Here is a 24,166-nt window from a genome sequence, read left to right as displayed (position 1 = left end):
CTGACCCAGAGGTGATTTCCAAGGAGCCTCTTGCAGAAAGCTGTGCCCAGAGGGTGAGCTCTGTCCCCCTTGAAGGCTGCCTCTGCCTTCTCAACAGGCTCTGGCAGCCTCTTCTGCATCCCTTATATTGGAAAACCCTATGATGAAATTGAGTGGTAATGACTCTTGAAATGTATTTATGGTATCCCCCAAAAATGTGTATGAGAACACTGAGCAGAAGAGTTTTTCTGACCAGAGGATATGTTACTTATAGAAAATAACTTCTGGGAGAAAAAAAATTGCCATTTTTCTACTTTGTAAAAGGAACAAAAATGTTCAGAAAAATAGACTATCAGGAGAGGAAATGTATTTAGTGATCAGTTAGTTCAGTGCAGTCTTCTATAGGGTGGAAACTGAGAACCTTTTGGGGGGGAGAGGGGAAACAAAAAGGAAGTTGATTTACTCAGTACCTAATGTGTTTCATTGTTGAACAGGACCTCAGTATATATTCTCTCATATATATCCACACATACATATATAATAGATACATATAATGTATATTATATTTAAGTAGATATGATACAGAAATAATGTAGATTGATATCATGATAGTGACCCATAAAATAGATATAATTTTCTTTCTATTTATATTATAAGGAATCAGAGATTAAGCTGGATTGAGTGACTTCTCAAGGTCACAAACCTAATTAGTGGCAGAGCTGCTTCTTTTGTCCTTGACAATCAGAATCAGAGAAAAGGAAAACTTTTTTTTTTTTACCCTTTTCTTTTTCTAGCTTAGAACATCCGGCCCAGGGATGAGTAAGCAGACACTAAGGTACTTTTTTAACTTCGTAAAGATATAACAACTTGGAGGCCTCTAAGTACCAGCCAGTTATTTCTTTAGAGTCTTGCTTTCTATCCTGGCCACTGGCAAAGTGGCCTTATTATCTGGTGAGTCATCATGCTAATAAATAAATCTAATTTGAAGATACCCCTTCTTCACTTTCTGGCACGATTTAACCCTCCCTTCTTCCTCCCGTCCTTTTCCATTCTCATCAACAGTCCCTGGTATCTAAGAACAAAATGTCACTGAAGCAGTTGCATGAAATAAAGAGAGGACAATAAGATTCTAAAGTATTGCAAAACCATGACTTTGGAAAGTGACTTTTGATGCTATGTGAGATGACTTAGAGAGTGAGGGTTTTTGATGGCAGAAAAAATGCAGAAGGAAATACATTCAACGATACACTAACATTTAAAAAGAGAATGTCATCTGAAAATAATTTAGTGCTCAAAGAGGGGTCTAGAGGGGAGGGGTCAAATAACAAGTCCCTGTTTTTCAGCTCTTCCTCCAAGCTCCCCCCAAAATTTCTACCTTGGTTTGTGAGTATTTTTTTTTCGCCATCCTGGCCATTTTTCTTCTTATTTGTATCTTCAAGGGCAATGATTATTTATTAAAAAGATAATGCCCAGGGTCTATCTTAGCACTTGGCATAGAGAATGTCTTCACAAATATTTGCTTACTGCAAAGATAAGGTTCACAAGAGTAGGAAGAATTAAGTAAGGTGGTTGAAGTTTCTGTGTAGCGTTTCTCCCTTTGGGAAGCATCTCTACCCAATACTGTAATAATTCTGACTCTGAAAACTTCATGACCCACACAGGCTTCAGGGACGTGAACCCTGCAGTGGTTGACTTCCTCTTGTGCCTTCTAGGACAGGTAAACATATGTAATCTAAGCCAGGTTAATCAGGGCTCTCCTCAAACTCTCAGTACAATTGGCAAAGATGTTTTTTGGTTTTTTTCCTGACCTCATGCACTCTCATGACCAAGTAACTTGGAACAGTCATGGGGCCTTTTGCTAATGAGAGAGAGAGAGAGAGAGAGAAAGAGAGAGAGAGAGAGAGAAAGGGAGAAAAATGAGAGTGTGTGTGTCTTGGTGCCACTGTAGAAACACTTTAAGGCAATTATTCATGAATGTCTACCTTGAGTATTTCCAGTTACACAAGCCAGTGAAATATCTTACAATCTGAGTTGGGGTTCTCTTACTGTGAAACAAAAGAGACATGGCCAATGTATTAAATAATGGAATTTTGTATTGTTCCTTTCCTCATTTTAGATTCTGTTATTCCATCCAGAGATAACTAGAAAAGATGAGCTCTATGCTCATAAAAACTCCATGAAACAGAACCAACTAAAGGTCTCACGGGTGATCTACATTAAAGAAAAATCTATATTGATAAGAGTTTTTAAACCATGAGAAAAGTCTCAGAAAAAAAAGAATAATAAAATATTATCTTCCCACATTTTAAGTGATGTATGTAACTCTCTCCTTCCCTCCTAGTTACAGTCCAGTTCGTGTGAGGGGGAAAGATGACCTGAAGTAGACTCAGAAAACCCAGGCTCTGTCATCTTTGTTATAACCACCATAACCACAGATAAAGTTGACATTAGCCTTTTCATGTCTCACACCCCTATTGCTAACAAGGGGATAATAACAGCTATTTTATGGGTAGTTGTGGGCATTAAATAAAATTATATATAAATATAAAGCCTGGTTCAGTGTCAACATAAAACATTTTATTCGTGTCTCTATCACAGCAATTGAAACATACAAAAAATATTTACTCAGTGCCTACTATGAACCAGGGTCTGTTCGATGTGGGATAAAAGTAGTGATCAGCCTGAGGCTACAGCCATTGAGATGCTTATATACTAATGAGGGGAAAAAACAATAAGAAATAATATATATATGTATATATAATTGTATATATATATATACAATTATATATACATATATATATATCTTAACATAGTATAGCATAATATCAGGAATTGTTAAGTGCCATAAAGGAAAATAAAGCAGGGTAAAAAGTACCATCTTATGTAGGGTGAATACAGAAGGCATCAGAAGGCATCACTGAAGAGGTGAATTGAGGAGAGACCTAAATGGAGTCAAGTGGTAGACATGTGACTGTCTGGGGCGGAACATTCCAGGCAGAGAAAAGAGTCACTGACATTGTTGAAGGACCAGGAAGGAGGCGGCCATGACTTTCTGCATCTGTGGTAGCCATCTTGAGAGTATGAATGATAATACTATTGTAGGAAGGCAGAGCAGAAGAACAAGAATTGCCAAGTCCTTGTTATCACAGTTGAGTAATTGAACCAGGCCAGCAGCTGCCTATTTCCAAACTCCTCTTTATGTTATGAGCAAATAATATTACTCTTTGGTTGAGCTACTTTTAGTAGATGTTTTGTTATCTGAAGTGGAAAATATTCCTAGCTGAAAAGAAAAGTTTTTATTTTTTAAATACAAACTAGGCAGATATAGTTTGACACTTTCATGAAGTGTAGAATAGTAAGAAGTATTAAAAAGTATCAAAAATCTGTTCCAACTTGTTACCAACCATTGTTCAAAACCGATCTCTTTCTGATAACTGTTTAGAAATCATTCTTATTCACTGATTTGTTTTAACTTATATAAGTTCTCCAAATGAATCTACATGGTAGGTTTTGTCATGCATTTGTGTGTGTGTCTGTGCATGTGTGTGCGTGTGTGTGCATGCACATGGGTGTGTGTATGTGCCACAGGCACCACATTCAAAGGATGAGTAACAGATTGAGCAGATGTCTGTGCCCCAATTGGAAATGGCATGGCTAAGAATGCCTCTCTTAGGTTCTGAGGGACGAACTTCAAACTGAGTAGTTTCATCAGTGGGTTAGTGGATAACTCGAGTGGTCACCATTGACTTCACAGGAAGAAAAGACAGGGGCCACCTTGCCTTCATGTCCTTCATCGCAAAGTCATGAATGATCAGTTCCAGCTTCAAGCTGCCTCCCCTTCACATGTGACCTGAGGCTCTAACTAAGAGGCTGCAGTTGTTATGACTCACACTGGACAAGAGGATTCACCTCCAAGGTTACAGCACAATCAATCACACATGTGGACAAAGCCAACCAGAGTTCTTCATGTGAAAGCTCTTCACTATCCTCTGTCATGCTTATTAATCACCCTTCCATCAGCTGGAAGACGGAGGGCCCCCTACAATGCCAAGCTGGCTGAGGTAGGCACCCCATTCATCACTGGACAGAAGACATAATGTATACAGATCTGATTCCAGACAGAGATAACCTTCCATGGCACAAGCTCACAGCCGTGTGGTTTCCAAGACACCAGTGTTTTAAAGACAGGTTTACCTTTTCAAGTTTAGATTCTCAAGAAATATCTTCACCTTACCAAGAAAGAGAGAGAAAAAAACATTCTGCTTATGAGTTTGACACAGGAAGTCCCTGCCTTACCAGTGAATATGCCATCCATCTTCCGACTTGCAGTATGAAGTGGAGCCAGCAAGACTCTGCTCTGTATATAGTTCAAGAGGTAATCTGCTCCCTTGATAAAGTAGGTAGCAAATGAGATCATATATTTGGGGGAAAAAACCCTTTGAAATATTAAAACACTGTATTATTCTATGGTATGAATTCTGACTCCTAATACAAAGCAAAGATAGAGTTATGCCCTTGTTTAAAAACTTCAAAGGCTCCCATTTTCTACAGAATTAACTCTTTATCATTAAGAGGAATTATTTATTCCTCTTCCCATAAGTCACTATAAAAAATGTGATGGTCTTTCAAGTTCACTTTTCTAAAGGTAACAGGACTTACTCTCATCGCAACGCCAGCCCCGTGGGCTGAATGGCAGTCAAGAGCAGGCTCTTGCCATGATCATCACTATGGTAATGCCAGTAGGTACAGCTGGGGTGCAGCTCATCTGAAGGCTAAATTGTGACCAGAGTGGCTATGGAAAATTAATTTCTATACTTAAACATAAGGGAGACTTTTACAATACTGTATTACATCCCAGATCATGGCAGTCTTCTGAGCCTGAGAAGCAAAGTGAAAGGAAGAACTGGATTCCTTCAGGGCCCTAAAACATAGCATCAGCCACATATTCCTAAACTATTTACATATCATCTTCCTAGACTGCAGGCAGGTAGTTAAAGGGGCCTAAGGATGCGGGTGTGAGTTATCTTGCTACTACTAGTTCTGTCTCTTATGGTCTCTTTCAGGTAATACCAGGGAAGACTTTGCCAACCAAAGCTATGCAGGAGGCTTAAATAATCTTTTCCCTCATCCTTGTGTCAGTTCACGTTTGCCAAGAAGCAGATTGCTAGATGTTATTCGTGGTGAAAGAGGCTTATAAGGGGAGGAAGCAGGAAGAGGAGAGAGCCCTCAGATCAGGACGTAGGTCGGACACCTGACAACAGAGGGAGGGAAGGAGGATTGGGTAGAAAGAGTCCCACATGGCAGCACAGTTCCACGAATGCTTTGGCTGTGCCAGTGGGCAGACCTCTAGCCAAAGATGCCCACTGAAAGAATATCTCTGCAGGACAGTTAGGAGCAGCCTGCAAGAAGTGTGCTTTGGGGCTAACGTGGTGGTCGATGCAGAGGGGCAGCAGCTACAGCCATCAGTCAATTACGTTCCTCAGCAGCGGGACATCTACATAACACATTTCCTTGGTCATTACAACTCCTATCATAGCAGGTAGGGATCAGTTTTCAAAAAACAAACAGACAACAACAACAACAAAAACAACAACCCAGATTTCAACTCTGGCTAACAATTAAAAAAAAAAAAGGAATTCATAAGACTGTATCAGGCAGCTCACAGGACGTGCGGGAGGACTGGAGGACAGGGTTAGGAAATGGACGGGAAACAAGGTTACGCATCGGAACAACAGGTCTGATCAGGATGTTGCTGCTGCCTCGACCGGGCATCAGACTCGACCGCTCTCACTGCGTAGGGACCACCACCACGAGCACCAGTACCACTGTGACTGAGCATCAGTGCTGCCACCACCACTGCCACTGGCTAATTCTAAATTACTGCCCCTTCTCTCTATCACCTGACTTACATTCAAAATATAGGAAGGCTGCCTGGATCGCAAAATAAAATAAATAAATAAATAAATAAATATAGGAAGGGAACATGCAACTTGTCAGCGACCAGGCCCTCCAATAGGGTTGCCAGATCTAGCAAATATAAGGTGCACAGTTAACCTGAGATTTCAGAGAATAATTTTTTTTTAGTTTAAGTATATCCCAGGCAATATTTCAGTATATATACTTACATTGGAAAAAAAAAACAAAACCCAATTTATTGTTTATCTGATTTCGAATTTAACTGTGTATCTTTTTTTTAATTTAATTTAATTTTTATTAGTTTTATGGGGTGACATTGATAAATCAGGGTACATATGTTCAGAGAAAACATCTCTGGATTATTTTGACATTTGATTATGTTGCATACTCCTCACCCAAAGTCAAATTGTCTTCCGTCACCTTCTAACTGTGTATCTTATATCTGTCAACCCTACTCCCAGGAGCCATCAGGGGGAGAGAGAGGGTGTCTGGTTTTTAGTGTCTGGCATATAAGGCAATAAATCCTACCTTCTACCAAGATGCATGCAGATTATTATGTTGAGCTACCACTGATGAGAATATTTACTCTTCACAGTCAAATTAATATGGCCTCCCTTGTCATAATCTGTAAACCCTGTCACCCAGCCACTCAGAGACACATTTTGGACACAAGTACCTCAAGGACTAGATGAAATGGTAAGAAAGCAATATTTGTTCTTGCTTCTCATGGAAACTTATTTTTTTATAGATGTGTAAGTACACAGTATTTGATATCTCATGTACATTCAGTAGTCAAATCTGGGCTTTATCCAGCACAGTAACATGCAGGGGACACAGATACAACTGACCACGACTGCATCTGCCCACTCTGCCGGGCTGGAGAGTTTTCTCAGACAGAAGGCTCTGTGAGGAATTTCATGGACACAGTGAGTCCTTGGGGCTGGGGCTGTTACCAGGTTTCAGTGAGCACCGTGTGCTCGTGGCACTTCAGCAGTCCCTGCAAAAGTGCGACCACCAAGAACCCGGCCCTGGACCTGATGGAGAGGTGCTGTCGCTGGACCCCAGGACCAATCTGTCTTGCGCCTAAAATTTTCAGTTGGATCTACTGCCTAAACAGGAGCTATGCCGGGGAAGGGCCAGGAGCGACTCTGAAACAAGGTGCACATAAAGGAGAAGTATTGTTGTCCTTGAAAACAGTTTCCCGGATAACCAGAACCATGTGACTCCAGCCTGTGGGGCTTTGTTCTCCATGGGGTGTCCAGCCTTGGAACTATTTTCTCCAGGCAACTGGGACCAGCTGGGAAAATGGCCCTGGCCACGCTCTTCCCCCAGGGCGTCTTGCCCTGAGCAACCAAGCCACTTCATCTCTGTCTTTTACACGTGCTTTTATCAGTTTTTTTCAAACAGAAGAGGAAAGCGATGTTTTTATAGCATTGCCCCTTCCTACGTGACAAGTCACTGGTCCAGACAGTTTCCAAAAGAGTCTCTTTTCAGAACCATCTTGTGTGGGCCGGATGGGGAAAGAAAAGGTGTTTTCTAAAAGTCTCGCTGGTATTTTACAAAAATGTCTGAGATGATCCTATTTGAGAATCTTCCCTGCTCTGATCCACACACTCGGACACTATCAGATTTTCAATCATTTGTTACCTTCCTTTAAGTCACAAAAGGAATAAATATTTATTAAGTCTATTTATCATTAAGTGCTTGGCATTACACTAAGCTCTAATAAGAGAAAGATGAAAAAAGTGATCCCTGTCTTCCCAGAGTTTCCTTCCTTTTATACCCCACAGAAAGAAATCTAAAGCTTTACATACAGTTTAATTAAACTAGTATTTGCTGAGTACATTGGATTCCCCAGGAGAATCAAGTCTCTAGGAAAATAAAATCTTATTGAATGTATAGTAAGTGTTGTTCCTTCTTTCCTTCCTTTCATCCAATAAATATTTATTAAATGTCTATCATGTGCCAGGCACTGTGCTAGTGTCTGGCTATCAAGAGTGAATAGAACTCTCAGGGGCATTGTTCTTGTGGAGGGTGCAGTCTTGTGGGAGGGAAACACATTCCAAATCATCTTCAATATGAAATCATACCTGTGAACAGTGATGACACTTATGATCCATGGAAGTTGAGTGGGTAAAAGGGGTACTAAGAAGACATTCAATAGGGTATCTGATAAAGTGCACATGACCATGGAAGTCAGGTTTAATTCAGCAGAGAAGAGTAAGGCCAAGTGATGTGGGGGGCAGGAAGTGAGAGAGAGCCAGGCACCAGGCTATGAATTCATAAATTTTGTGTCAGCCATTGAGGATTCATTATTATCTTCATTTTGTGAACAAAGAAACTGAAACTCAGAGATCTATAGCATCTCCTAGCACAGGGGTTGGGAACCTATGGCTCACGAGCCAGATGTGGATCTTTTGATGACTGCATCTGGCTCACAGACAAATCTTTAATAAAAAAAATAATGTTAAAAATATAAAACATTCTCATGTATTATAATCCATTCATTTCCTACCGCTCATGTCCATGGTTGCTGGTGGCTAGAGCCAATCACAGCTGTCCTCCGAGACAACACCAAATTTTTGTTGGATAATGTGTAATGTATACGGGTTGTTGTATGGCTCTCATGGAATTACATTTTAAAATATGTGGCGTTCATGGCTCTCTCAGCCAAAAAGTTTCCAGACCCCTGTCCTAGCAGCTAAACATTGTGCTGAGGCATTTACATATGTTAAATTACTTAATCTCATTTTACAGATGATGAGACCAAGGTTCAGAATTTAAATAACTTCAAAACTGACCATTTAGTCAGTGTTAATAACGTCCGAACCCAGGCTTGATTTTCAGTGATCCTTCCCCAAAATCACAGCTGTTTTGTTCAGTAGAACTTCCCTGCCTGGAAACTGGAATTAAAGTTGAACTCTGGGGATGAGGATATTAAAGCCCCTGAGGCTCCTGGGGCCATTGTTCTACTGCCAGGGCTTTAAGAGAGTTCTGCAAGGATTTGGGCATCACGGTTTGGGCAAGCCAGTGGTGTGGAGGAAAGACAAAAGGGGAAGGGGAGGGGATTAAAGAGATAACCCACCCCTACACTCTTGAATTAGAGGCATAGATAAAGAAAGGTAATTCTTTAACAATATAGTCCCATAAACTAATGAGAAGAGTTGTGGAAAGGGAGGAGAAATAACAGAAATAAAATCATAAGTATATAAAAGCTACAGCAAATAGGAAAAGACAGGCATGAGAACCAACTGAGAAGAGGGGTTAGAAATGCAACTTATTTGTCCATTTAACTGATATCTAGGAAGAACCTACTTTGTGCCAGGTATTCTCCAAACACTGGATTATATATTGATAGACAAGTGTGGTGTTTGCTAGCATGAGGCTTACAGTCTGGTGAAACACATTAAAACATGGTCTCCAGCCTAACCAGGAGGTGGTACAGTAGACAGAGCGTCAGACTGGGATGCAGAGGACCCAAGTTCAAAACCCCGACCTTGCCGGCTTGAGTATGGGCTCATCCGGCTTTAGTGCAGGGTCACTGGCTTGAGCATGGGGTTATTCATTCTGCTGTATCCCCCCCAGTCAAGGCACAGGTGAGAAAGCAACCACTGAACAACTAAGGAGCTGCAATGAAAGAACAGATGCTTCTCATCTCTCTCCTTTTCTGTCTATCTATCCATATCAGTCCCTCTCTCTGTCTCTGTCACAAAAAAACAACAAAAAAACAAAAAATAAAAACATGGTCTCTAATACAGGGGTAGTCAACCTTTTTATATCTACCACCCACTTTTGTATCTCTGTTAGTAGTAAAATTTTCTAACTGCCCACTGGTTCCACAGTAATTGTGATTTATAAAGTAGGGAAGTAACTTTACTTTATAAAATTTATAAGGCAGAGTTACAGCAAGTTAAAGCATATAATAATAATTACTTACCAAGTACTTTATGTCAGATTTTCGCTAAGTTTGGCAGAATAAATCTTTATAAAACAACTTACTTCTATCTTTTGGTTGTTCTGCTACCGCCCACCATGAAAGCTGGATCACCCACTAGTGGGCGGTAGGGACCAGGTTGACTACCACTGCTCTAATAGGTATGTGAGTGTGTGTGTATATACATACATTTAGTCTCAATTAGATTTAGTGGCAGTCATGAGAAGCAAGAGGCTATTATGCAACCTTGAGTTTCCATGTTTTCTTAAATTATGCATCCTCTGTCTCTTTACATGCTTTCTTCAAGGGTAACAGCATAATGATGGTAATGATCTTCTTTCTTGTGTTCAAAAAGATTGCTCAGCAGCCACTGATGAGGCTTAAGGACTTGGGGAATAAAGAAAAAAGAGGACTGTGTTTGGAGTGGCACATTAGAGAAAATTATCCAGGAGGATCAAGCTCGTTGGAAACAGAAAGGCTCCTTCTAGGGTGACCTAGTTGAAATGATTTATAATATATCGTAGTTGACACTTCAACTATATTATAATCTTAATTTCCTCATTGCTGTTCCCATTCTCAAGCCCCCCTCCCACAGAGAGCTTCATGGCATTCAGTTTTAAAACAAATGATTAAGGAAAATTACAGACTATATTAGGGAGGTCTCTAGATAAATCTATGAAGCAGGAAAATTCTATCTTCAGAATTAATTCATGACCACTGTCTAGAAAAGTGCCAAACCATAGTAAGTACTCATTAAATGTTTGCTGAATGAATGAATGACTCTATCTATCTATCAATGAATTAATTAATGAATGAATACACTTTTCTTTCAGGAGTTCCTGCCATTCTTGCAAATATTCAGTATCCTTCCACTCTTTGGTAACTGCAGGGTCACCCTAATGGTTTCTAATACCAATTATTTATTCATGTAGTTAATGAATACTTACTGTATGGTAGAGATGATGCTACCTGAAACTTCATAATAAGGGCATTATTATATCTACTGCTGTCATTGGGTTATTTAGCTGTATCACCTAGGAAATGATGTGCACTCTACAATGGAAAATATTCATTTTTTAACATAATATATTTCAGCAAGAGGTTTGTTTTACTAAAAGGAACAATCTCCCTCGTGGAAGAAATACATCAGAGAATGCATTCTGCCAAAAGAACACATCCCACAACCCCCACACCCCCAAAAACTGATTGCAGAAGAGAATGGAGTGATGCGACCCAGATTAAAGAGAGACGCTATCTGAGAAGCCACCTGAGCCATCAATCCTCAAGCTAATAAGGGCAGCAGACAACTTGGCACATTTTTAGTATAAGGGGTAAAACCCAAAATCATGATATTAGTACAATAAAGACTATATTTAAAGTAAATTTCTATACAAAGCACCCTCATACTATGTGCAACATTAGTACCATAAACTCTTATGCAAGCATTTAACATAAATCATATGCAGTGACAGGACAAGAGGTCTACAATATATATATATTATTAAGGGCAGACAGCAATCTGAAAAACAATGTATTCTATAGTTACATTTTGCATATGTATATACTACATATATATATATATACATATATTGTTAAAAATAAACTAAGGTATATTAAAAATTTTAAGAATTTATTTGAATAAAAACAGATTTAAATCAGATAGCATTCCATTTTGAAGATATCTTCAAATCCTCCAATATTTTATCTCCAATATTTTATACAGAATAAAGAATTTTATAGACAGAAGGGAGCAGGAACAAGAAAGTTACACTAGGCAAAAAAAAAAAAAAAATCACAAGATTATTTTCTTTTAGGGATTGGCAGAGGTCTATAAGGCAGATATCCTAAGTAGTGCTCATCAGGCAATTCCTTATTAACTGGTTAAAGATTTCAAGTCTGGGAGACCTGAAACTGTAATTAAGTCTTGTTTGGTGACATGGAGCTTAGCATAAGTGACACCATTTGGGGCCCGTTGCTAAATATCTATGTATTTATCACATATTCTGCTTTTTATAGATATATATAATTATACAATCTTCATAATATCAATTTTAAATCTATTTGGGCATTTATTATTAATTTTAAAAAAAATTTTCTCAGCCCGTTCAGTCTGTGTATTCATGTACTATCTGTCTACCTCTACCTCTCATGAGAATGTCAGCTCCAAGAAAACAAGAACCTCACCTCTTTCATTTATATAGCAGGGTCACTAGTGTCTGAACATAGTCTAGCCTATAGTAAATATTCAATAATTATGTACTGAAAGAAAAAATAAATGACTAAATTTGTAAATGTGTGAAAATAATTTTGGAAGAAAAAGTGGTCATCTCTGAGCAGGGAGTTTGGTAGATGGAAAGAAGAAAAGAAATGAGGGAGTCTGTTTATGTAATAATATTTTTACATTTTGTGAATGTTCTACAACAAGCTTGTAAAACTTGAAAAAATAAAACTTAAAAAAATAAAACTAAAAAAAAAAAATAAACAATGGGCCTCACTAGGTGGTGGCACAGTGGATAGAGTGTCAGACTGGGATGCAGAGGACCCAGATTCAAGGCCCCGAGGACGCCAGCTTTAGTGTGGGGTCACTGGCTTGAGTATGGGATCAGAGACATGACCCCATGGTCACTTGTTTGAGCCCAAAGGTCGCTGGCTTGAAGCCCAAGGTTATTGACTTGAGCAAGGGGTCACTCACTCTTCTGTAGCCCCCCAGTCAAGGCACATATGAGAAAGCAATTGATGAACAACTAAGGAGCCGCAATGAAGAATTGATGCTTTTCATCTCTCTCCCTTCCTGTCTGTCTGTTCATTCCTATCTGTCCCTCTCTCTGTCTTTCTGTTACAAAATAAAACAATCAATAAACAATGGGGTTTTGTAAAGGTTTCTGTAGTGCAATTTGATTAATTTATACAAAGATTATAATTCAACTTTCTGCAGTTGAGTTGAAAGTCCTACAATGTGAAAATTACTACCCCTAACAAAATAGTATGAGAGCAGAATGTTGAGTACACAGATAACAGTGTTGAGTACACAAATAACAGTATCGAGTACACAAGAAATGCAAGAGGAAGAACTTAGACTAGATGTAATCATCATTATTAACCTAACAATTTTGTTATCTTTAGAAATCCTTGTGTTTAACATTCTAGACACTGTCTTTTAAGAGTTACTTTGGTCTGAGTGGGCCACATATTATGTTAAACATAGGAGTTACAAAGATACACAACTCATTTCCTGCCTTCAAGGAAGTGTTTAAGGTCTGGTAGGTAAGCAGATATGTGAATAGAAGAATTGCAATACAACGTCCCAGTACCTGAACAGATTGCTCTTGGAGCAATGGCCACATTAGCTCAGGTTGTGGCCTTTTGTATTGCAATCTCATATTTTGAAGAACAAATAGGAGTTTGCTTATTAAAAAGGTTAGGAGGAAGCGAGGGGAAGAGTACAAGTCTGGTAAGTACTGGCAAATCATCACAGCTCTTTTAGCAGCAACTAATGCTCTTGAGTTTTTGATATACAGACGTTGGGTGGAAGAGGAGATTTCAAGAATAGATTATTGAAATGCAGTTTCCCACTTCCTCATGGTCTGCTTGTCTAGATCTTATGGTATTAACTAACTGCTTGTCTAGATCTTATGGTATTAACTAATGTGAAAAAGTACATAATAAATGTTGATTATCTTGCTTTATATCTGCATCAAGATTAATATTGTAATTTTGCTCAAAACCCGAGCTCTTTACCCATAAGATAAATATTGTAAAACTATGGCTAGGTCAGACTGTGGAAGAATAAACAGTTTATTCTTTCTCAAATTGCTCCATATGGATAGGTAGACATGTTATTGCTCAGAATAAGAGTAATCAGTGGGCAAAGCCTTTTACCGACACTTTCAGCAATTTATTTTCTTACTCTACAGAGCTACTTGCAATTTTGTAACTATATACATGCTAGTTAGGGTTTCCATTCCCTTTCCCACTTGCAGCAAACTCAATTCAGAAATAATGTTCTTCTGGAGACTTCCCCAACTCTCTCATAGTCTATCACTCACCCCTTTTTTGTGTTAATTCTATTTATTTTTGGTCTTTTCTAATAATACCCAATTCACTATTATATTTCTTGTTTAATATCTCTCCTTTCCTACAACAGAGATCAGCTCCTTGAGGACAGAGATCATTGTGTACTTCTCAGCTCTGTATTTTCGGTACCCACCACCTTGCCTGGGACAATGGCAGTGCACAGAGTAATAGAGAGGAACTGGACAGCAGCAAGAAATTCTTGAGCCAGCATGATTAATGAAGAAACAATGTTTGTTTAAATACCGAATCTGGGGCACAGGTGATCCTTTTGCCACCCACAGTGAATATCATATTCTAATAGTCAAAGTTCAAATGTACAAAGTCATTGTGTTTTAAACCTAACTGTCAAGCCCTTCTAGACTCAAAAATCACACCTATTTCAGTGGTTCGAATCTCAGTGACTGATACCATGACCCACACAGTTGTTCAAATCAGAATATCAGATACTATATGAGATGAATATTTGTTGTTTATACAGGGTTTGGTAAAAGTAGGTTTATAGTTATTTGTACGTAAAATAATACAATAATTAATAAATAATAATACAAGAATAAACTCTTTCATGTACTCATAACTGTAAAATCTACTTTTGTACACCATGTATTGTAGATAGATCAAATGGTTCCAAGACTTTATCTTCATTTGATTGTATCTGCATTTTTTTTTCCAAATAATTTCACATTCACACATATTGGAGGTTAGGACTTGAAGATAGCTTTTTAGGAGACACAATTCAACCCACAACAGGTAGAATCTAGGCTTGGAGATGAACTTGCCCATCACGTGGATTAACCTGTCACTCATAAAGAGATAATCTATGGTTCTATCTCACAGACATTAGAGCTATGTCAGAACTTCAGGCTATGGGAGTTAGGGTTTCTGAGAGCTTTGTTTATGTTGTTTTAGAATTTTACTACTTTCCTTTTTAGGATTGAGGATAGTTTCAGAGTAAAAGATAATACTTTACAAAGTTCTTTTATAATATTACCAGTAAAATGATTGTCCTCCTCACTAGAGAAGTAGAAATTCCCCAAGTTGGAAAAACAAAAGCACAAAGTATTTTTTTTTTGCTTCTTTTTTCTCTTTTTATTTTATTATTATTATTATTTTGCCATAGATAGAGCAGTAGCTCTTTGGCAAAAAGATTTAACCTGCTCTGAAAATAAATAGGTAATAACTGAAATATGTTCATAAGCCAGTACAGGAGGAATTTATAGAACATCCATATGGAGTGTTCAAAGGGCCCCTGATCTTCGTTTCCTGTCTACATCTGGTCTTCAGTTCTGCCAGGATTGTAGCACTGGCTGGTAGGACATTTTTTGGAAATACCTCTAAAATCACCCCATGAATGTTCGTCCACTATTGTTGTCAATTGAGTTCTGCCTCTTTATGTAACATCACGAAGCATTTTTGCTAACTCCATTTTCAATTTTTATTTACATGACCAGCTAACCATTCTGAGAGTGCCAAATCTAGGGTGAGGCAAAAAGAGGTTTATAGTTGTGGGTACACAAAACACAGTTTATTACTGTATTATTTTTTATTATTGCATTGTTTTCCATATGAATAACTGTAAACCTACTTTTGCCCCACCCTGTATATACAGTATGCCTGTAGCTTTTTACTCTTTCTCTGATAACCATGCCGTGAGTTCTCTTTAGAGGAACCAAGCCTGGCCAACTCTTTGCCCACATGTTTTAGGAGAGCGGTCTCTAGGGTATATGCACAAGAACTGGTCCAGGCCAAGTCAGGCTTCCTAGTTTACCAGCCACAGTGAGTGGTTCCAGGAAGGAAAATTATTCAAGAGAGAAAAGCAGGGTGGAAGTCTATTTTATGACTATTGTTTTCTCCACTAAATAAGTAGAACTCTATTTCGTGGGGCTGGGTGCTAGGATAATGTTAGCCTAAGGCTACTAGGTATGACAAACTGAGCCTGAGAATGGAATGAACCCAGAAGAAACAGCAGAAAGACAGTCCCTGAGGACGTCTGAGCCCTGAATGAGGTCACACCTGAAGATTGTTCAGTTACTTGTGCCAATACAGCCCTTTTTGTTTAAGTCAGCTTGAGTTGGGTTTTCTGTCACTTGCAAAAGAAATTTGCAATATTATCATGGACTCTCCCTTTCTTATCCAATCAATCACTCACTAGTCAATTGTATCCTCTTAATATTACCTGAATCTGTCCACTTTTCTCCATCTCCACTGGCAGGAGATGCTCCCATCATCTCTTACGAAATTTTTGCCTACACTTTCTCCCTTGGCCTTGCCCACTCGATTTCTACCCCGCAGTCAAGATAATTTTTTTTCTAAAATGCATAATATGATCATATTACTTACTACCCTGAAGCCACCACCTCCATTAAACCTTCCCTGCCATTGTTAGTCTGCTGGCATCTTTCTCTCTCCTATCAACTACCATTCACCAGTATTGAATGCAACCTACTTTGCTATAAATAATTTTCTTAATTGCATGAATTTTACCTCAAACTTATGCCCTAGTATTGCCCCTCTCCAACCCAGTCTCTACACTGTACCCCAAATGACTTTTCTAAAATGCATAATGTGATTCCTCCCTTCCTCAAAACCCATCACTATTTCCCCATTACTGCCTATAGTACATGTAACACAGGAGGTCCAAACCCAGAAAATTGGTCTAGTGTTGATGTGAGATCCCAAAGAAACCACAAGGAGGACCAGATGGAGCAGACATAGCCTTTGTTATTTGCATACAAGGGCAGCATAGATGACAGCAGGTCGGTGAAAGCTTCATACCCCATTGAGGGGGCTTATGGTTTTTATAGCTAAGCCATGGGCAATTGCTCAAGCAAAAACACTTTGTCTACAGGCAAGCAAGCAGGTGATCAGGCAAGCAGGGGGTGTGTGTGTGGGGGGAGTTATGCACTGTTCTGTGCTGTTTCTCCTTGATGATATCTGGTGACTCAGTTCCTTTGTCCTCAGGAAAACCTCAGCTGCAGTTTTATTACTCTCTCTTTTGTAGCTTATGGCCAGAATCCATAACCACAGTGCCAAAGGCTGGGGAGACAAAAGGGTCATGTGTGGCATTGACCCTACAGTATAATATTCAAAACTAAAACCACATATAAGGTATATAAGGCATATACACTTCTTTATTCTCTGTATATTATGATATTTTGACATCTTAAGAAAGCTTGTGGCTGGGGAAAGACTACCCCTCCAAGGCCTAGCCAATTATTAGAGGACAAGGACTCAGCCTGGACCATGTCTCAGATGTGCCAACCAATCCAGAGCCAGACCTCTTCTGTCTGGCCCATATGCGACACGAAGCAATATTTCTCTGCCTTAATCATCTCAGGTGAGTAGGACCACCCCTATAGGTCAGAGCCCACCAACATTTTTTTTAAAGCAGCCAGTCCTAAGCTATTTACTTTGCCCTGCCTTGCCTTTCCCATGGAAACCCAAAGAAAGGCTCTGGCCCAGACTTTTGGGCTGGCTCCTGTTTTCTGCCTCCTGACCACCTGGTGTTTTTCCATGTGGCCCCATGTGGCGTGCCATACCTCCTGTCGCCAGAACTTGTGAGTGTAATAAACTTTGTTTTCCTGAGCTTCTCCTGTGTTTCCTCTTGTGACCGCACTGGCTTGATCACTCCACAGAATACAAAACACAAGCACTCTACTTATTTCTCTAACTTCACTGTTGACTGCTCTCTTTATGCCCCGCACCAAACTATAAGCAATCCCCTAAAAGCATTATGACCTCTCTCACCTCCTAGATTTTGTCCATGCAGTTCCTTCTCTGGAATTATTTCCCTACTGCTTCTCCTTTTCCCATCAAACTCTACCGAGCACTTCCTACTCATTCTTAAAACTCTGATCAGACATTAGGGTACTACCAGGAAGATTTTGCCCTTGCACTACCCCTAAGTCTGGATGCAGCACTCTTGGGTGATACATAATAAGCTTGTGCCTATCTCTGTGATAGCACTATCACTGAACTATTATTGATTGGGTTAATTTCTCTGTTTCCTGAGTATACAGGAAATCCCAAGACGACAGGAAAGAAACTGTCTCATTCAGTTTCATATCCCAGCATCTGACACGGGCTTTGGCAAAAAAAAAAAAAAATCAGTACCTAGTAAATATCTGCTAACTGCATGCAAAGTGCTACACAGTGCATTCTATATGAAACATACTGTATGAAAGTTGATAAATATCTTCCCTGAGAGATGGGAGTCAGCCTTCGCTGCTGCCTCTGCCAGAGCTAAGAGCAGGTCTCACTGCAGCAGAGGTAGAAAAGAAGCAGGAACAGATGTTACAGCATATGCCGCTCTCTGCTCTTTTCCTGCTGCAAGAATTCACTTTCACTTTCAGGTAGGCCCAGGTTGCTGTGCAGTCTATTCCACAGCTTCATTGGGGAGCCCAGAGAGAAAACAACTTGGCACCAAGTGAATGAACTGCGTCTCAAAGAAGAAGGGGGGATTTTCCACTGCATCGTCAGTCCAGCCACAGTGCCAAGCACCCGAATCTGTTGGGTGATGGGGGGAGGAGGAGTAAAGAAGATTAACAGGCTAGCCCTAGCCAGTGGTGCATTGCAGCTTCCCAGGAAGAGAAAGCAGATTTTCCCTGGTCACACAGTACGCGGAGGCGTAGAAAGCATGGGTACTTCAGGGAGCTCATCTTCTCCCAGATCTGAACAGCACAAGCCCTTCCATGCAAGTCTGTTCAAAGAATGCCTTTTGCTGAGGGCTTACCCTAAGCCCACTACCTCCACTGAACTTTACCTAACTCTCTAGCCCACAGTCATCTGTCTGGCTCCTCTATCAACTACCATAGCACTTACTGAATACACGTCCCTTGCACTGATACTAAGTACTGGCCACTTTACCACACACAGGTCTGGCCAACTAGCATGCAGTTTAACAGTGGGAGCAGGTCCTGACTTACCTCCCCAACTGAAATGAAACGTCAGAGACTACACTGTGTACTTCTCTATTTATCCTGTGTACATGCACAGCATTAAGCAGTGTTAAGTTTGTAATTCAGATATCAAGAATCACTCAATAGATGAATGAATAAATCAAGTCTGGTTTATTCATTCATGGAAAGGCTCACTATCGAGAAATCTACTAAATGGACACGCACAAGGCTTCCTTCAGGAATCAGCTTCTCCTGACCCGAAAAAACCAAAGTATCACTGGCAGATCTTCACTTTATCCTCAACCAAATGACATCCGATAGGCTGGATCAGATGCCGGAAAATATGAGCTTCTCCATGGATCCTGTATCATATGCTATCTATGTCCTCTTATATCAATAGCAGTGCACAATCTGCAATGCTATCCCCAGAGTTCGAGGGTTTAGTGTTAAGTACCACTGCTCCTACTCCCTTTCTGGTTTGAATGGGATCAAGATGTAGGTTATTTAAGTCATGGTGAGATGTCTATTGGTCCAGAGAAAGAACTTGGACTGTTTATTTGGCAAATGGGAGTGAAGCACATTCTCCTGTGATAATGAAATCAAGGTATAGTATTTAAGGTTCCTACTATATTCAAAGAAAGAGGCTATAGGTTCCTTAGGGTTTCAAAGATAAACAAGATACAGGTCTCCACTCTCAAAGAGATTATAGTCAGGTACCTGTGTTTAGCAAAGGGTGAGATGACCAGACAAAGGAAGCAAACACATCAAAGGAGAAAGGACTTGAGGCCTGCCTTAGTAGATTCTCGGGACTTTATTGAAAAAGGTCAGTTAGTGTGAGGTCATTCCAGGCCAGAACAACTAGGAAAGCCAAGGTACAATAGTGGGTATGTTCCAGACCCTTCATGCAGAGTGTGAAAGCCAATCATGTGTAAAACAGATATGTAAGTGGATGGTTATTCCTATAACAAAAATTCACCATTGGTGTTGCTAACAAAATTTAGACCTATCACTACAGTTGTTTTAGGGAGCTGGCAGTCTGCATCCCATCACTGAGGTTTGCAGAGGGAGATGCTATGGAGGCACCACACTCAGTGCTGAGGGTTGGCAGAGGGCTTTTGAATTTTAATCCTCATGTGAGTCCTCTGGTCATCATGGCAATGTGCGAGTGCTTCTTGAGGAGATCAGGGGCACATCCTGAAATCCTACATTTATAACTAGCTCCCAGATGGCATGGACGCTGTGGGTCCGTGGATCCCACTCTGGACAGCAGAGGACTCATCCATTGCTCACTTCGTGGAAGTCACTCCTTTTTGCCATCACATAGTTCCCATTAAACATACTAAATGATAACATTGATGCAAGAAAAGATTATATCTTCTAAAATGTGTACAATGATAACAGTAGGATCAACTTCTCAAAAAATACATGTACAATAATAACTCTATAATCAATGTTTCTAATGGCTGTTTACCAACAAATAGAGAGTTTCGTTGGAATAGCAATGAAGGATTTTTTCATGGGCTGTATCCAGGCCACCACCTGTCTTATAAATAAAGTTTTATTGAAACACAGCTATGCCCATTCATTTGCACATTTTCTATGGCTGCTTTTATGCTTTAATGGCAGAGTTAATTAGTTGTTACAGTGACCATGTAGCCCTCAAAGTCTAAAATATTGACTATCTGGCTTTTTACAGAACAACTCTGCTGACCCCAGGCCTAGAAGATTGAGGTGGTAATATTTTAGTACAGGGGTCGGGAACCTATGGCTCACGAGCCAGATGTGGCTCTTTTCATGGCTGCATCTGGCTAGCAGACAAATCTTTAATAAAAAAAAATAATAACGTTAAAAATATAAAACATTCTCATGTGTTACAATCCATTCATTTCCTACCGCTCATGTTCATGGTTGCAGGTGGCTGGAGCCAATCACAGCTGTCCTCTGGGACAACACCAAATTTTTATTGAGTAATGCCTAACATACATGGGTCATTGTATGGCTCTCACAGAATTACATTTTAAAATATGTGGCTTTCATGGCTCTCTCAGCCAAAAAGGTTCCCAACCCCTGTTTTAGTAGCTCACTAGCTCTGAACTTCAGCGCCTAAGCTGCCTGTTAAGCTTTCTGTTCTGAAACCCCAGTGTTTTTCCCAGAACAGTCTCAAATTCTCTTGAAGCAAGAGAGACTAGACTTACCCAAGAAACCCCGCATCATGTGGCAGGTGGGGGGATCTTGGAAGACCTGAATCAGGAAGGTTCCATGAAACTCGCAGCAAAAGCGGAAAACCCTTACATTGCATTTGCATCCCTGACATCAGGTACAACCTGTCCGTGACTGCGGTGCCGGCTGAGGAGGAAACCCAGGCAAGGGCAAAGTCACACTGTGGGAGCGTGGTTGTTCTCACCTGTCCTCAAACCCAGACCAGACTTTGTCCTCTGGCCCACCTCTCTGGATAAAAACTCAACCCCCCCTGAGGACCCCTTATTTCAGACTAAACCCTGTCTATTCTAAACTTAGCATAGAATTAGAAGAGCTCCTAAAACACAGGAAGCGAACTCCTGCCCAACTGCCTGAGTGATTGGAACTGTCCCAGAAAAGAGGTATTGGTCCGGACGGGCCTGTGGCACTGGCATAGATTGGTGGACAGAGGGCATCCATGTTAAGGATGCCTGTTAAGAAGGGTTGGGGGCAAAAGGAAGGTTCCCCTAAGCATTTGGTGCAAGTAAAAGTAGAGGCCTCCTGAGAGTTAAACCATAAAGTCAACAGAAAATAAATCAGAGTAAAAATATGAGCATCACGTTAAAGATTCAGAAGAGCACTTCCAGGCCTGTGAGACTTGGCTCTAACCCAGAAGAAATTATTAGCACATTGTTTCTGGCAACAGATGGGATGTCCAGAAAAAGAAGCGTGGCGGGGGGAAGGTGTGGGGGGTTAATATGAGTGGTGGCTGCATTTGTCCAAACCAGGGAAGAGGGTACACAGGAAAGGGGCTTAGCTCATCTCTTTTGAGGGATCTTTTCTTCATCTTCTCCTCCCTGCTACCTTCCCTACCATTCTCTCTCCTCCTTCCCTCCCTCCTTTCCTTTCTCCTTGCCATAAATATGTATGAACTGTATTTTGCATCAGGAACCAATGCTGTATAGCCTGGGAATACAATGTCAGAAGAAATTGACAGTCTGCTCTCAGGACACTTAGATAAAGGAAGGCATCAACAAAATAATAGTACATATAAATCTGTAATTGCTACAAGTAATACTTGTGATAAATGTTACAAAGTGATAGACAAAGCACAATCCTACCCCAGGGCCTTTGCACTTGCTGCTCCTTCTATCTGAAACCATCTCCCTCCAGATATTTTAAAGCTCTCTTCTCACTTCCTTTAGGTCTCTACTCAAACATCATTTATCAGTAAGATTTTCCCTGATTTCTTTGTATATAAAACAGCAACTTCTCCTCCCCCACTTCCCTATGCCTTATGCCTCTGGACATAAACATTATGTTTCTGGAACTGTCCCAGAAAAGAGGTATTGGTCTGGACTGGCATGTGGCACTGGCATAGATTGGTGGACAGTGGGCATCCATGTTAAGGATTATGATTAGGTTTTCACCATCATTCTTATCAGTTTCAGATATTACATATATATATATATATGGCTATGTGTGTCTGTTGTGTTTTTCTTTGGTCATTGCCTCTCCTCACAGAAGCTAGAATGTGAACCCGTGACAACATGGACTTTGCTTTGTTCACTATTCTGATGAATCACCAGCTCCCATAATAGGCATTAATACATGTTTATTTTAAAAAAAGAATAAAACTATAGGTGATCTGAGAATATGCATTATACATAATTTTTTGAAAAAGAATAGATCTTCTTGGTGGTCCTTCTCCATTGGAGAAGGCCTGTAGGCAGCAACCATAGCCCCCAGCTGAAACGGCATGATCTCTAAAGCCCAACTGCCATGAGGACGGTGGCAGTGGCACAGTGCCATGTAGTTTAACCAGCCAGCAGGGCAGATCTGCAGACACAAGGCCCAGCAATCCAAAGCACATTGCATTGCCCTGTGTCAGGACCCATCCATCCCACAGGGCCCGTCTGGTCCATAGTGAGATGCCCTATGGTGAGGCACCAAACCAAAATGCGAGCCTGCAGGGGCTTCAGCTTGGAGGAGCTAATGGTGGCCCGGACCATTGGGATCTCAGTGGATCCGAGAAGGCTGAGCAAGTTCATGGAGTCCCTGCAGGCCAACGTGCAGTGGCTGAAGGAGCACCCCTCCAAGCTCATACTCCCAAGATGGGAGACAGTTCTTCTGAAGAATTCAAGTTGGCCACCCAAGTGACAGAAGCCGTCATGCCCATTCAGAATGTCTGCAAGAAGAAAGCCAGGGTCATCACAGAGGAGGAGAAAAACTTCAAGGCGTTTTCCAGTTTTCCCATGGCCCCTGCCAATGCCCAACTCTTTGGCCTCTGGGCAGAAAGAGCCAAAGAAAGCTGCAGAACAGGATGTTGAAAAGAAAAAAAAAAAATAAAGTGTTGTTGGCAACTTGTGATTTAAAGAGAAAAAGAAGGAAAGAAAAGAATAGTAGGAGTTAACTCTTTACACCTTCCCTTTATTATCTCCTGGTCAACTAATACGCTTCCTCACTGGTCATTCAGCTTTCTTAATCTAGGCTTGAATTTCCCATTCATTTCTTGGATCCTCTGGTTCAGAGCTCTTGTTTTTCATTTTTTTTTGTTGTTCTCTTTTATCTCCTTACACTGACTGCTATAATAGTTCTCTTTATTTTTCTGTGATGAATGGACAAGTAGGTCCTGGAACAAATTAAACCTAAAACATTCACGGGAGGTAAAAATGACCAAACTGAACCTGTCCTACTTTGGGCTCATCATGAGAAGTCAGGGTTTCTTGAAAAAGACAATAATGCTGGGATAAACAGAAGGCAGCAGGAAAAGAGGAAGATCAAATGTGAGATGAATTGATTCCATAAAAGAAGCCATAGGCATGCGTCTACATGGCTGTGGAAGACAGGACATTTTGGAAGTCGCTCATTTATGGAGTCTCCAGGAGTCTGAGCAGACACGAAAGCAAGTAACAACAATGAGGAGTTCAGTAGGGAAGGGAGAGAAAAGCCACTGTGGGAAGAGCAGTGCAGGAAGGGGGCCTTGGTGAGTAAAGGCAGGCCCAGCTGATAAAGGCAAGGTTAAATCATGGTAAACCTTATGGAACAGGTTACTTTTTTCCCTTTTCTTTCAAGAGTAATTTAAAAACCTAAAGATTTTAGGCCAAGGGGTTTTAGGCTCAGATTTGCATTTTTAAAATGTCATCCCGCCTGACCCAGTGGTGGTGCAGTGTATAAAGCATTGGCTTGG

General features: G+C 40.4%; 1 pseudogene; it reads left to right on the top strand.

Annotated features, from left to right (window-relative positions):
• Positions 1-5,276: 5,276 nt before the first annotated feature.
• LOC136319665 (large ribosomal subunit protein eL13 pseudogene) lies at positions 5,277-23,325 on the top strand (annotated as a pseudogene).
• Positions 23,326-24,166: the final 841 nt, after the last annotated feature.

The sequence above is a fragment of the Saccopteryx bilineata genome, chromosome 1 (assembly GCF_036850765.1).
Source record: "Saccopteryx bilineata isolate mSacBil1 chromosome 1, mSacBil1_pri_phased_curated, whole genome shotgun sequence".
Lineage (NCBI taxonomy): Eukaryota > Metazoa > Chordata > Mammalia > Chiroptera > Emballonuridae > Saccopteryx > Saccopteryx bilineata.
This window is presented reverse-complemented; position numbering and strand designations above follow the sequence as displayed.